Below are 13,734 nucleotides of genomic sequence, written 5' to 3'. Positions count from 1 at the left end.
GTATACAGAATGCACACAGTCCTAGTTTTCTCTTTCACAAATGGGGAGGGGGGCACTATACACAAGACATGCATTTTAAATAATAAATGGAATTCCAAATTTTGCAGTCTGCCTATCTAGTTTCTGCATAAACTAAGTTTTCTTTAGCTGTAACAAGGAACCAGCAGTTATCTCTAATTTACAAAGAAAAGTACTGAGGTCAAAGAAGCAGAGTGACTTCTCTGAGGTCTCATAGGAAAATAATTATAAGACTAGAGTTGCTCACCTGGCTTTGGAGGCCTTTGCTTCAAGCAAACAGCTGCCTGTCCCTTTTCTCTGCTTGATCCCTGTATGAAACAAAGAGGATAACTTTGATCTGAGCTGCGCCAAAGGAATTATCTCAAGCACTAGCACTGACATTAACACACTCATTAGCTGGATTAAGTCTAGAGTTGCCAAACATTAATCCAGTTAATGAATGTATATTTTCTTTTTCCCTGCCACACATATTTTATTGCCATTTTTAGAGAAGCCATTGTGAATTTCTGATCTGGTGACCCTCCAAACCATGTGGATGCAGGACTAGAGCCTTAAGGTTTTAAGACATGGTTCTCAACCTTGGGAAACCCAGGTGTTCTTGGACTGCAACTCCCAGAAACACCAGGTAGCACAGCTAGTGGTGGAGGCTTCTGGGATTTACAATCCAGGATCACCTGGGTTACTCAAGACTGCGAACCATTGTTTTAAGGTATTTATATACTGTTTATTTGTTACATTAGTACACTGTTTTTATTCCATGAAACTCAAGGGAAATATTTATTATTATTATTATTATTATTATTATTATTATTATTATTATTATTATTATTATTATTATTTGATTTGATTTGTACCCCGCCTATCTGGACCAATGGACCACTCTAGCAAAGCTTCCTGGTAATCTCTTTTCCGAGTATGGGCAAGATTTGTAGCTACTTTTGTCTCAAAGACGAAACCAACAGGCACCTCCAGACAACTGCTCTGGGCCAAATGCTACACAAGCATTTGACTTTGGAGGCTCAAGCTTTGATGCTGGGTCAGAAACTAGCCTCAGGATAACGAGTTCTCAGTTTTACTCCTTCAACCTGCAGGCTGAAGGAGTAAAACTGAGAACTCGTTATCCTGAGGCTAGTTTCTGACCCAGCATCGAAGCTCGGGCCTTCAAACCATCAAAACTTGGGCCTCCAAACCATCACATAGAAAGCTTTGAGATACTGACATTGTTGGAACAGAGTAGCAACACAAATGGTCTACAGGGGTAGGGGAAATCAACAGAAAGATAACCCAGATGTCTCCCTGTCTTCTGTTTTTGAGATCTCTCTGCTAGATTATATCAGACAAAATAAAAACAAAAAAAAAAAAACAAATAAAAGACAGAAGGGTTGCAGCACCTTAAAGACCAGCTGCTATATGAGTTTCTGTGGATTAAGCCCAGTTCCTCAGCCATCCTTTTTCTGTCTGATACGCTTACACAGACTAAGATGGCTATTTTTTTTTCAATAGTTACAAATGTCTTAGATTGTTACTCTCAGGCTCTTCCTTTCTTCCTTCTGCTTCATGAGAAGTCACTTCCTCTTGTTCTCAGAGATCTCTAGGGGCTTCTCTAACTAACTTTAGCTATCTCATTTTTAACCTTTCTTATAAACCCTAAATGGATTTCCTTCACTTTAATAAACAGTGGCTTAAATCCAATTGTTAGTTCTCCATTTGAGTAGACCAGTTGACTAAATTGCTGAATGGTGAGTCAGCAATGGTTCTATTCTAGTCGAGATTATGAACTGGATTTAGGCCAGTGAGTATTTTGCCTTACTACAAGTATCCAGAGTGATTACTCTTTTTTCCATGGTTACAAACTCAGCACTAGACTGCTATACTCTGTAAATAAAAGTACCAGATATTCCTAACAGTCTTGTCCCCTGACAACTGGCTAAGGAAGGTAGTGTGGCATTTGTCTGCTTGTTCATCAGTATGTTACTAAAAGCTGGTAAAGTATTATATGCTTGGGAGGTAGGGAATGCTTTGAACCATTGTGCCCCACTGACAGTTCCTACATATTTTTATCTGATCCCTTTAGATATTATATGGCCGTAATGCCAGGACACTTTTCACATGGCAGTACAGTATACTCTGACATAATATCACCATGCATGTTCCTAGAATTTCATACTAAAGGCTTACATTTCTATTTACATGTTGAATTTCCCTGTTTGCATCCACGCACTTAAAAAAATTATGCATTTCAAGGCCCACACTTTTATGATAATATAGCAGATTTCTGATGGAAAAGCCACTGTGAGGGCTTTTACAAGTTGTTTAAGCTGGACGGCTGCACCAAAATAGTGTTAACTCACACTGGGGGGGGGGGGATGGAATTCAAACCGCACCAATCGCAGTGAATACTTGTACTTGTTTAATTTTTGTGGAGAATTTCATGCAAGAGGAGAAGAAGTAGAGCACGAGCACTGAGAATTCATGGCATGCTGTACAGACTACTTCAGCCCTTCTTGTGGGAACTGGAACAGCAGATTGCATGAAGTGCTGCTGCTGAAGGAGATGTTATCATCAACACTGCAGCACTGCAATGCCTGGTCAGCAGAGTCTTCCTCTTCCCCCATCCTTTTGGAGTTCAGGACAGAGTTATGATTTGAGCTCAGCTGATCCACATCTAAGCTCTTAAGAAGTCTCCTTGGTCATTTCCCAGACAGCACTAGCACAGCTTCCTATTTTTTTTTCTCCCTTTTAACACCCTTGTACTGGCAGGCTTTGCTTGTCCTCTGTGCATATATAACAGCTGTTCAGTGAACAGGAGAATTGTTAAGTAAGAGGAAAATTTGTTGAAGGCCAGATGTTATTGACTATCTAGTGGTGGGCTGCTTTTGAAAGACAATTCTTAACATGGTAAAAGAAAATATCACCAGCTATGTAAACCACAAAAGAGAGAGTCTGTCTTCTTCAGTCTGGAGTAAGGGGAAGAACATTAGGTAGGTTCCTGTTTCCAGGAAAAGTCTCGAATATGGGAAGAACAGGAGTGATTAATGAATGAATAGACCTTCCTTGGAGTGGCTCAAGTGGGTTGGGTTAGAGAGGTAGAGCATAGATTCCACTCCTATCTCCTGGTTTGCCATTGGAAAGTATTATTGGAAGACTTCAGCTTAGCTCCATGGTAGTAATACTGTAGGGTATCACAAAATCCTTTCTTCTCTGAAATTGTGGGAACTGTTTGTTCTTCAGGATTTGGAGCATGATATCATCCACATGCAAGTGACACTCATCTCTGTGTCTCTAATCCATATGAGTCACAGAGCCTGGAGTCAGTGGTAAGCTCAATGAAGACCAGCAAAATCAAATTAAATCCTAACAAGATGGAGGATGTGTGGACAATTGGTGCCCAGGTCCAGGAATTAGGCATCTAGGCAATTTTGGATGTTGTAGCATTTCTGATGATGAAGCAGTTATGGATCCTGAGAGTACTCTGTGATTGAGTGTTGTCACTGGAAGGCCCAAAGGCATCATCAACAAGAGTGCTTATAGTCTCTGAGTTTAGCCCATCAGCTACAGCCATTCCTGGACCACGAGAATCCCACCACAATAGTGTATGCTCTGATAACATACCTATGGTACTATTGCAGTGCAGTGTATATGGAGCTTCCCTTGATGACAGTCAAGGAGCTACAGTTGGTGCAGGAGAGTTGCTGCCCAGTTGGGGACTGGAACAGCAGAAACTGAGCATATCACACCCATACTTGAACCTCTGTATTGGCTGCCAATGAGCCACCAGGTCCAGTTCACCAGATTTTTGTCAGGTTCACATCAAAGCTGGCCAAGATATTCTGCTGTCTGAAGCAAAGGACGTACTGAAACTCCTTCACCTATCCTGGGTCCAGAAACTGGCTGTAGCTGAATCTTATTTCACCATTGGCAATGGGGTAGTTTCGTTGACCATATCTGAATTCAGTCGAATAGTTTAGGGAGGCTAAACTATTCCACATGTTGTGTAGCATCCACATCTATGTTCTTCAGCAGAGGGGTCCAACTGGCAGACTGCCATGGTTCTCTCCCAACACCACAGTGCATTCTATCTAATGAACTGGCTCTTCTGAACATGTGGTTACTATGAAAAAATGTAAGTAACAGCTTGATGGACACATTGGAGCAGGTTAGACCAGGCTAAATAGCATCACAAGCTTCAATAGGGGTGTGGTGTGCAATTTGGTGTGATCCTTACATCCACATGGCATCCACACCTCAAACCTGCCTCTCTTTAAAGGGAAAGAAAAAGAAATAAACAAACAAACAATTTTAAAAAAACCAACATTCTAAATAGTATAAGACATCAGGGTTTTTTGGGGTGGTGGTGTTACATTTCCTTCCCTCCATGGAAATGCAGAATAAGTTTTTAGTTTCTCAGTATTAAGCAGCTAAACTGTCTGCTTAAGCCACTTAATGATATTAGGTAATTGAGGGTGAATGGAAATTTAAAAGCAGCAAGCCAATGATTGCACTTGCTGGAACTGAGCCAAAAGAGAGTGGTCTTATCCACATCTTAAAAAGAGAAGCCCCTAAATAGGAGGCTAAAAGGTGCAAGTAGGAACATTCTGGAGACAAACTGATTCATGCTGGCATTTATAGCATGTTGTTCCTAGGAAAAGGAGTGAACCAGCGCATCCCCTAAATAGACCAAAGAGTGGGACAAATCCCAGTGTAACTACACCCTAAGTAAGTGTTTAAGTATTTATATGGTATATTTGGGGCTGTCAAACAGATCAAAGGTGACATTCACTGATCCAAGAATTCTGTTAGTTGACTGTTTAAAATAAATTCCATGGTTTATACACTAGTGATTATCTAGAGACTTCTAACTACTGTCAGGTTTCATCTACACAAATGATTAAAAACAAAGCACTTACAGTTTAAAAAATATTTTTTACACTGGTTCCTAACCAAGAGCTAAACACATAGGGAGTTGCCTTATACAAGATCAGACTATATGAACACATGCACCCTCCAGTATAACCTATTACTCAGTCTGGTAAATCAGGTCTCCAAAGTCTCAGGCAGTAAGAGGCATTTCCCATTATCTGCCACATGACCCATGTAACTGGAGACGCCATTGACTGAACCTGGAATTTCTGCAAGCAAAGTATGCACTCTACTGCTGTGCAACAGTCTCCTTTGGAAACATCAAAATGCAGCAAGATCTCCCATTTGCAAATACAAGCTCCAGTTAAAATTCACATAGAATCACCATTTCAAATCTTGGTTTAGTCAGTGCAGTCCATTAATTTATTAAACATTATTTGTATAGAAATATAATTATTTATTATTAGGTCAAAATGCAAAATGTAGAATTTTAGTTAGGGATGGAGTAGGTGGGCAATAATCAGCTGTTCTGAAATCGTACATCTTAAACCAACAGTTATCGGTTTAACTGTTTTTAAATTTGTAATGCCATCCAGAGTAGACCTGTGGTCTAGATGGGCGGGGTAGAAATCTAATGAAATAAGAATATAAACAAACAAACAAACAAATACATGATGTCAAAGAGTAATTCACTAATGGTACTGTAGGGTTCTTTATTCAACCCAAGTGATAACTGCTGGTGATAAAAGACAGGGATTTTGGTATTTTTACACTTGCAATTATGGTAATCTCTGGAAAATATCAGTTTCATTCTCATGGCACCATCCCCATGCTTTTGTAATTTTTTTTCTTTTTCCTTTTTGGGGGGGTTAAGCACCCAGCACTTAAAATTACTTTCCCAGCAGATGCACTCCGGGCTGTTCTGTAGGCCTTATTTACAGCTACATGATTTTTAGGTCTTCTCTGTCTCATCAAATAAACAAACCACTGTTGCCTGTGATGACTGTCACTCCCCTTGCTTTTCTGACATGTGGACAAGTTTGCCTGCATCCCTTTACTTCATCATCACCTCTTCATCATATGAAATTAAAACATAGCACTTCCTGACTGATATTGTTTCACTTTATGTAACACTACAGATATGTGCAATCACACCTTATGAAAATCATGAAGTTGATTCTTTGCTAAAGACAAACTGAAGTCTCCTCAGGCCAGCCTTTGCCATCCCATTATTAGGCTAACTCTTGCCTATTCACTGATTAAAAAAAATATCCAGTTGTCTGCTCTACAAACAAAGCTGATAGAGAACTAAAGATGTTTTCATATAGCCTGAACTTCTGAATACAGAAATAGTATTTAAATGAATGGAGGCAAGATAAAGAAATGACTCAAGGCAGGGTGGATAGAAATCAATATTTTTTTTAAAAAAATCAAATTGATTTAAATCACAATTAATATCACAATTTAAATTTTAAAAATCAATTTTTGACATAAATCATCAAAAGCCGGTGAAGTCCTTTTTTTGTCCAAGCAGACTTTCACTGAGTGACTGGATGCCTGAGTAGGCCTTTCAGTCTATTGTCATACCTTATTGGTTTGAATGTGTTTTAGTGTGGCTTATGTTTTTGTATGGTATGTTTGATCCAATTTAGCATTTGTATACTCACTGATGTTAGCTTTAATATTGTCTTTTAATTGTGTAACCTGCCTTAGGTCCTTTTAAGGAGAAAGGCTGTGTAAAAACATTTTAAACAAAGAAATAAAATAAATATTCTGTGAAAATATAAATTCGTTTGCAGATGTAGATGTATGCATTCCACTACAAATAGTATATCCAGACCTGCTGAGTTTCTCTATGCATTAATACATAAGCCTTCTGATACTTCTTTGGTACTGAAATTTCATTTCAATATTTGACAGCTCTATCTCATAGATGTTTTTTTAAACAGTGTAATTCATTTAACCCTTGGAAGTGTTTTAGGAAGTAATTGCCTGCCTTCAATTTGCAACCAATTAATAATGATTATTGTTTGAATTCTTATTAGACTAGGAAAAGTAAGTGCTTTAGAGATCTTGGTAATAAAGATTGCTTCTTTGGGATCTGGCTCCTTTTACAGAGATCTTGCTGTTCTGGAGGTGGCAGAGATGGGGAAAGTGATGCGTTAACCAAGTACTGTACTAAGATTTGCACAGGAACAATTAAGGTTTTCATATTATGGCAGGTTCTTGGCCTAGAAACTGTTGTTGTGAAACTCTGCACTGGCAGGTAGCTCACTGGCAGGCAGTATTTACCTTGCCTTTCCCCATTAGACAATAAACATCTCATGATTTGTTAGTGCAAGGTAAAGCCAAAGCTAACTTTTTTGTGGTTTCCTAATCCTTCAATACCACAGATCTAAAAGCACAAGACACCCCTTCCTAGAGGAAGTGCGAGTAGTTGGAGCTCCTCTCTTAGTCAAACACACAAATCTATTCAGCTGTTAATGGCTTTCCCTCGCCCTTCCACATGATGAGAATTAGTCACACTAGACCCTTGCGTTTTTTCCACTAGTGTGCACTCCATATTTTTCAAGTCTGTAAACTTAAGGAAAATTGTGGCATGTCTGCTGATGGTAAACTGTTGAGATGGACCATCTGTGATGATCAACACGGAAGTGCCAGAACATGAGCAAGTGGAAATATTATTGCAACAAGTTGATCTGCCATGTGTCTGAAATCCTCAAATGAATCTGGGAGTTTAACATTAATTTGGACCTTAAATATACTTCACCTAGATTTAAATGCAGCTGGTTTCTAAACTGAAAGCTGCAAGAATTCAAATCTGTGTATAAGGAGCACTCTGCAATCTGGAAGCACTAGGCTACTTTATGTATACACAGGCTGTGGTTACACATTGGCAAAATAAAATAAATTAATTCATATGCTCCAGGAAGGAAGTTTTAGGGCTAAGCACATGGTCCATGGGGTCACGAAGACTTGGACATGACTTAACGACTAAACAACAACAACAACAACAACAAACATCAGCTTAACCCTTCTAAGAGTGAAGGAGCTATTGAGAAAATTGTGTTCCAATATACACATAAGCCTTCTGATATGTCGTAGGTGTTTAAGAAAGGAGAAAAGAGGGTTCATATCATCTTCCAGAAATATTAGTTGTTACTATAAGTTGTAATATACAACAAGGAGAAAAACAATGAGGAACACAGTATATTTTAGCACTACTGCCATCTTTTCATAAGTATCTGGAAGCTTGTTATACCTAAATGAATGCAACATATTTTTGTATAATGCCTAGATTTCAGAATGATGAGGGGTTTGTTTTTTGTTTTTTGTTTTAGAAAAGGCAAGAACAGAATATAGATGCATTGGGTGTCATCCAGTACTAGCAATTTTTATTTTCAAAGCATTTGGAACATTAATTTGAAGACAGCACCAAGTTGCAAGGGAATCCACCATATTTCTGTTTGAGATATGACTTACATTTTAAAGTGATTTATACTTGAACTTAAGTCTGCAAGTTACAGGCCTCTGATCTGATCCTCCCCCCCACCCCATTCCCAGATGACTCCAAGCTAATTGTAGTGCTTCAAACAGGAAGAAAAAAACACTCTGTACTTGCTCAGAGCCACTCTTCATAGCTCTCTGTTCAAACACCCCATACCTAAGCCTCAGTGAACCCTCTCTCCTGCTAAGATCCAGTTGCATTATTTTTACTTTCTGAATCCCTGCCAGGACTAACCATTAAGATGGGGTCAGGTTTTCACATCTTCTGTCCTGAATAAAAGAAAGAAAATTTCAAATAATTGCAGCAGTATTTATCTAATGTTAAGAGATTGCTCTTATCCTGCCTTCGTCCCTTAGGAAAGGGAAGCCTGGAAAAAGTAGCATCTTGCAGGCAAACATAACCATGTTTCCATCTGAGAAAATGTAACAGGAGTGCAAACGTAGCCAAGCAACCATGCATTATGGAAAAATGGGTCATTTTGAAGGCACAAATTGCCTGTGTGCTTTTGGAACGAAAGTGATACCCCCAACAAAGATTTGTTTGTGGTGTCTGCCTCTAAATGTTTAACTCAACTTATTAAGAAATAATGTAGCCTTTTAAAAAATTTCATGTCCTCGAGCCTTTTGCTTCTTTCTTTCAGCTTTACAGTCACCCTCCCCACCCTACAATCCTTGGTTGGATTGTAGTCACGCACCCTTCTTACTTATGAAGATGACAAGATTACAGATCTGTCAATGGGATCTGAATGGCACTCCCCTATTCCCACACCTCTGGAGAGAACAGAACTGCCTCAACAACATTCCTAGTTTAAGCACAGATACTCTGACCTGACAATCTATAACAGGACCATCGAAAAATCTTGCGCATTTTAATGCAAATGGTGGGAGACCACCACCTATAGTGCAAATGCTGCCTAGAGAAAGGGTCTGTGACTTCAAAGTGGGACAGGGGCCAATGTTTAGCCCCCTAGACCCACCAAATAGAACTGTGACTGTCGAAATCCATTCCTGTTTCAAAATAAGAAGTACTCTGGTCTTTTTTGGATTTCAGTAAGTGGGTTTTTAGACTCAGTTGTTCTTTTCTTAAACCTATCCTGTGTAAGTATTTGATTCAGTAAGAGTGTGCGCAAAATTTTCAAATACACACATGAACCTGGGGAGTGTCCCAGACACTTATCAGCTTGAGACAAAAGACAAGATGGCACCCCTACCTCCATTCCACATACAGGAGATGACTGGGCAAGGAAAGAAATCTTATTTCAGAATAATATCTGTGTACCATTGGCAGTTTAGTAACTGGAGGGGAGTTGGAGGTCTAGCTCATAACAGAGAAGACAGGCAGCTGGACTATATTTTCTAAGCAATAAGGAATTCTACTAATATACATTGTCGAACTGTCATCTTCTGAAATGAAATAATTATTTACAAGAAGATACATCTTCTAAAATAAGAGATAACCTTGGCAGCCTTGCTTCATGAACATAAATGTACATGTATATCCCCGACAGAAAGTAAAAAGAGAAAATGCATATAGGAACCTCATTATCTGCACACAGTATAAAGAGTTCAAAGGGGAATTGGCACCGTGGATGCCTAAGGGTGTACCTGCCCCAATCTTCTCTCATACAAACCTACCTTGACTTGAGGTTCTACAGAATAGAGTCCTTGCCCAGTCCCAGCACTCTCAGAAGCATGTTTGATGAGGACACAACAGAGTGTCAGCTATGTGGCTCGACTCAGGTGTCCCAGGCAGGCCAGAGTGTCCCCCACCTTGTTGTATTTTGTTATGAACCACTTTGAATCCCAATTCTTGGAAAAGAGCAGGACATAAATAAATCAGTAAGTCTCCCCCTCCATTAAGTTGTTAGGGGATCCATCCTCTTTATTGCTTAAATGAACAGCAGGATCTGGGTGGCTACTTTGGATCAGATTAAGTATTTTCCTCCAATTCTATAACCCACTATTGAAGTACCATTTCGGCTACCAAAAGACAGAATCCTTAACCCAACGGAACTTGTTCTTTAATTAATTAATTAATTCCTTTAACTTATATACTACCCCATTACTGCTGGTGCACTATTCTGGAAGTTTACAGACAGCTAAAACAACTACACAGAACTAAATACAGCATAAATAACAAAAACATAATCTTCCATCTTCTAGACTTTTGGTCATGCTCTCCCAAAACCCCTGGGCATGAGCCATGCTAGGAGGAGCTTCTGGGAGTTGTTCCAATTGGTAACTATTATTCTAACACATTAAAGAATTTTAGGCTACAGCTACATTGACATATAACCTATAAGGTGGCAAATGCTCTGGGGCTGGGATAGTGTGATTCACATTTTTCCATTGACCACATAACATAGGAGCCACTGCAAATCGGCTCAGACCGCTGCAACACACTTTCTTCCTCTGCTGCTGGAGCTTCTACTTTTTTAAACAGCAGAACCATTCACATTGGTTCAGCAAATGTAATTGAACGAATGTGGAAGGGGTTATAGCCAGGGTTCCCTCCACACAGGGATCCTCCTCCTCCATACACCCACGGCAATCTTCTTCGGCCCTTTTAGTTCCTGGTCGCAATGGAATCCCACATGGGGGGGGTGTTGCACATGTGAGGGGCAGAGTCCCATCCATGGGGCTGAAGATTAGAGGAAATGTTGGTTGTAGTCTTTGTATTTGGAAACCTCTTGCAGCAGTGAGAAAGGCAGGACTGTTAGGGGAAATGGCAGCCATTTCAATCCTCCCCTCCCCACACCTCGTGTGTAAATCTGTTTGTTTCCCTCTTCCCTTCCTGTTCTGTACAGTTTCCAGTTTCCTTCTTTTTTTTCTTTTTTTCTTTTAAAGGTTTGCTGCCTAGCACTAGGCCAGCTGGCTGATCAAAGGGAGGAAAAAGAGGGGAGGAAAAAGCAGAGCAGAGCAGAGCTAAAACATCCTCTTATCTCTTTGCTGATCTTCCCTCACCCCCTTTGGTCCGCCAGCAAGGCTTTGAGAAAAAAAGAAGAAGGAAGGAAAGAGAATGGTAGCAGAAGGGAAACTGAAACAAGCAAACCAAGACACCAGTTGTGGGGAGGAGAGGATTAAAATTATTAATAAGTTACAAACAAGAATGATCTCCCCCTGCTTATTATTATTATTTATTATTATTTATTTTATTTATATCCCGCCTATCTGGTCGGTTAAGACCACTCTGATTATTCCTGTGTAATGGGCTGAAATTCACCCGGGAAACTGACTTCCCAGGTATGACTTCCCAGTGGGTCCATTAACATTTTTCCTGCTCTGTAGTCACACCCTTAGGGAAGGAAAACTGTTGTAAGGCAGTGTGAGTGGTCAGGCACTCACCCCCTAACTCTATTTTCAGAAAAGGTGTGAAATTACTAGTCTGCAATCCTCTCAAATAGGTATGTGAGAATAATTGCCATTGAACCCATTGCTTGTCTTTGAACAGATGTGTCTAGGATTCCACAGTTAGGATCACTTTTGACCAAGGATAATTTTCACTTTATTCAGCATTTATGAACAACACATGGCTACCTATTTCATATACACCTGAAGTCACAAAAAGACAGATCCTTTACTATGTAAATGCAGCTCTGACTAACACTGGAACACAGTGTATACTGTAAATAGTAATGGTTTTGCTACTTGAATCTGCAAGTCAAAATAAGGTATACAAAATAAATTCTTCCCAAAGTTAGTTATTGTCTTATCATTGTGACAAAAGTTGTGACAAAACGTGAACCATTATTGCCTTAGTAAAATTACTTGTCTGTGTTTCCCATCACTACTTTAGACAAGGCATTACTTGATGGCATTATTGGTGGGTGGCAAGGCTGCTGGAAATGCAGTTACTAAAGGAGACAAAAGGGGGGGAAAGGAAAGAGTTCATACGTGCAAGTCAGAGCTTGTTCCCATGGAATTCACTCTGCCCCTTTCTTTCCCACTTTACCCCTTCCAAATTATTTTAAGGTGCAAACAAAAATATTGGAAGACGTGGACAACGGCCATATTGCTTTAAAAAATTCCACCGGGGATACTTAACGGACAGGCTTACTTTCACATTCAGGGTTTGATAGCCATATTTGTACACAGGAAGGGAATTTATCTGAGATCAGATTAGTTGGTCTGATCCTGAGGGAGTTTTGCTTTCCTCTCTGGTCTGTAAAATGTGTTCCTTAATGAGTCAAAGTTATCATTTTGTTATATCTATTTTTTGCTGCAGCACCACTGTGAATGTGAGGCAGCTTGTACTGGAATTTTTCATACAACACGAAATGTGGCTGGCATAGAGCAGAGAGATTGAAGGATGATGGTGCCTGACTTTGTGCATGGTTGGTTGTCCATTAGAATGATTACATTAGAAAACTGAAATACATTGCATTTCATGCATGTATATACACATAAGCTTTATTTGTGGAAAGAGATAAATGTTGACTTCCCTCTCCAAATTTACTTTAGTCTTCCATGCATTGCATGGGGATCCTACTGCTTCTGTGTCAAATCTTGCAGACCACTGCCACTGGCCTGAGCAAGTGCAACTTTCAAGAATGGAAACCAATAAAAGATTATCTAATACTCCTTCTCCCCTTTCCAAGAGGTTCAATGACTTACTAGGTTAATCTATCCCATTCCTATTAGTTGGATTAAAAATTGGATCTACTTATCCATGGGTTCAGAAGCCCCATTTCTAGGGCACATTCATGGATGCAGTGGTGGATGAGGGCTTTGTTGGCCTCTTGTCTCATACCCAGGTGGCAGAGGATACAGTCCCAGATCTGCAGACTTCTTGGTGGATTCTCATCAAGACCCTAATATAGAAACCAGAGGGTTCTTTTTTTGCACATTCACATGAGGCTACAAAGCCATTACCTTCACCTATCAAATACATGTTTCTGCTGTAGGCTTTGTCTTGTTATCCCTTCACTACTGCTAAGAAAACAGTTATCTCCAGGGCAGAACTTGGAAAGTTTATTTTGAAAACAATTAATATGATGTCAAGTTAATGTCATCCATAAATTAGCAGTGGTAGGATGATGCTTTGGGTTCTGAGTACCATCCTTCCACTGCTGTGTTATGCATAACTTGAGCCTACCATTGTATTCATTCTTCTATTGGCCCCAGTGATGCATGCAGTAATTTTATTTGCATGTACTGAGTTGTAAGATATGTGTATTTCTTATTATTTTCTGTTTTGTTTGTATATTGTTTAACCTTTAATAAATATATATGTAGTATATGTATATATATATGTGTGTGTGTGTGTGTGTATACATATACATATATATACATGTATATGTATGTATATGTATGTGTGTATAGAGAGAGGGGTGTGTGTGTGTGTGTGTG

The 13,734-nt window shown here is 39.5% G+C and overlaps 1 protein-coding gene and 1 long non-coding RNA gene across 12 annotated transcripts in view; one reads left to right on the top strand and one right to left on the bottom strand.

The window, feature by feature from the left end:
* The window catches only part of PIK3R3 (phosphoinositide-3-kinase regulatory subunit 3), a 363,941-nt gene that overhangs the window by 284,006 nt on the left and 66,201 nt on the right, over nucleotides 1-13,734 (top strand). The gene's annotated exons all lie outside the window — the stretch shown is intronic.
* The window catches only part of LOC110073779 (uncharacterized), a 281,110-nt gene that overhangs the window by 259,770 nt on the left and 7,606 nt on the right, over nucleotides 1-13,734 (bottom strand). For 6 of the 9 annotated variants that reach the window (XR_013544884.1, XR_013544886.1, XR_013544887.1 and 3 more), the window contains exon 2: nucleotides 266-326. The exons of the other annotated variants lie outside the window; for them this stretch is intronic. This is a non-coding gene — a long non-coding RNA (uncharacterized LOC110073779). The remainder of the gene's footprint in view (nucleotides 1-265; nucleotides 327-13,734) is intronic. 9 annotated transcript variants of the gene reach the window in all.

This window comes from Pogona vitticeps, chromosome 4 (genome assembly GCF_051106095.1).
Source record: "Pogona vitticeps strain Pit_001003342236 chromosome 4, PviZW2.1, whole genome shotgun sequence".
In the NCBI taxonomy this organism is placed as follows: Eukaryota; Metazoa; Chordata; class Lepidosauria; order Squamata; family Agamidae; genus Pogona; species Pogona vitticeps.
Note: the sequence above shows the minus strand (reverse complement) of the source record. Positions and strands in the feature narration are given on the sequence as shown.